The sequence below is a fragment of the Electrophorus electricus genome, chromosome 1 (genome assembly GCF_041902795.1).
Source record: "Electrophorus electricus isolate QZ-2024a chromosome 1, ASM4190279v1, whole genome shotgun sequence".
NCBI classification, from domain to species: Eukaryota; Metazoa; Chordata; class Actinopteri; order Gymnotiformes; family Gymnotidae; genus Electrophorus; species Electrophorus electricus.
The window spans coordinates 33,170,699-33,172,686 of record NC_137497.1 but is presented as its reverse complement, the minus strand read 5'-3'; positions in this window follow the sequence as shown (position 1 = coordinate 33,172,686).

Sequence of the window (1,988 nt, the reverse complement as noted above, 5' to 3'; positions counted from 1 at the left end):
ATTAAACATTTTCACTTATGCTTGGTTTTCCAAAACATTGCACTGTTAAGTTCATTAACTGTGGTCAGTGTCATATTCATAATCTTGGTCCTATTCTATAAACCAGTATTGGGGTTTTGGGAATTTAGGTTGGGGTTTTTCTGACTGAGTGCAAAAAGCTTCTCTGTTGCATATGCTCTTTATTATTATTATTCCAGCATGCCATGAGAAAACAGGGAACATTCAAATGAAGAGCTGTTTTCTGAGTGCAGACAGCCTTAAGATTTAACTTCCTGTTTATTCAGTGAGTCTCATGCCAATGGGTACAAGTTAATCCTAAAACAAGCAAAGGCGATCAAATTTAAACAGTCTCCTAGCTATACCACATGTAGTAGTCAGTTATATTAAATTATTGAGTAGTGTGATTCTGACTGGTTCAAAACAGGCAGCTGGAATTGGGTTAGGGTTAGGTTTATGGTTATGGTTAAGATTAGGATAAGGGATTGGACAATTTCACAACCAGATCACTTTGCTTGCTGATAAATGTACAAATTATGTCTGAACCTATATTAAATTAGGACAGTCATTGTTAAATGACTTGGTATTCATCTCAAATAAATTTTTTAATGTCTTGAAATTGTAAGAAAATGGCAGAATATTCAACAAAATCACTTTGAAATTATTATCTTATAGTGATTACAGATCTTATTACTTAGCAAATACAGAATGAACTCTATGTATAAACAATACAGACAGTAAATACTTCAAATTTGTGGTTCCTTGTTCTATGAAATCAAGGTAAAAATATGCTTAGATTTTGCTTGAAACGCCTCTTCACTGTATTTCAATATATGGCCAATGCACAAATGAACAGTGCCAAATGACTTTTGACCCCATCCCTATATACATCAGGCAGAGGGGAGCTAACTGTAGTTCATTACATTTAACATGCAATTAAATTAACTGCTGAGTTAAAGGTTTGTGCTAAAGCCTGCCAGTAGTTTATCTTTATTGCCATACAGTTTCATGAAATATATAATGAAGCATTATTATCAAGGACAGTAATCCCTGAACCAGTGTAACTGTTGTACAGTTTAAGTGCATACTTTGTTTGTACCTAGCACTGGTGGAAACAACCAGTTACCAAGGCTACACCAAATTATTTTTTTGAAATAACTTTTTTTTAAATTAGATGTTGTCTTCTGAATTTGTATTGCAATACTTTAACATGTCAATGTTTGCTATATCCCTTACATGGACCTTCCAGGTCATTTGTATCAACCCATCCACACAAAATTATTAAAAGTCATGTGGTCAGGTCCCAAAAATCTCACTATTCTGTACAGCTTCAAATAGGATATAGTGACTCTTTCATAACACAAAATAGCACTCCTTGTGTCTTCATTCCATCTATAAAAAAGAGATTTTTTTTTTGTAAGCATTAGTATGTGGATATAAATAAATAACTAAATTACTTAATTTTCTTCACATTATCCTAAAAAGACTGTTGTGAGCCTGAAATGCAGTGGCTTTGAACTGAAGGAAGCAGGAAGAGGTATGCTAATATTAAACTCTGTTATGTCAGTCATAGAGGAAATGCAACCAAAAAAATCTACCATGACAGATATAGCAGGTCTTAGAGGGGTATGCAAGAGTTACTGAAAGCTTTAGGCAAGAATGATAAAAGCTTTGGGTAAAAATGATCAATGCTGCCTATTTGACTGTATTGCTGCCTATTTGACTGTAAAAAATGTAAATAACAATCTTATTTAAACAATAAACATCACTCTTTAGATTAATTGTTAAAAAGCTTAACTTGAATGAAGGAGTGGACAAAAGTATACACATCTTGCCTTCTTATGACATTTTTGTTTTATAATTTCTACTTTTGTCTTTTTTCTTTGCAATACACAGTATACAACAATCCTATACTATTAATAATGATAACAGGTACAGGATATTTAAAACTGGTTTGGGTTTTTTTTTTTGGCTTAGGCTTTTTTGATTCA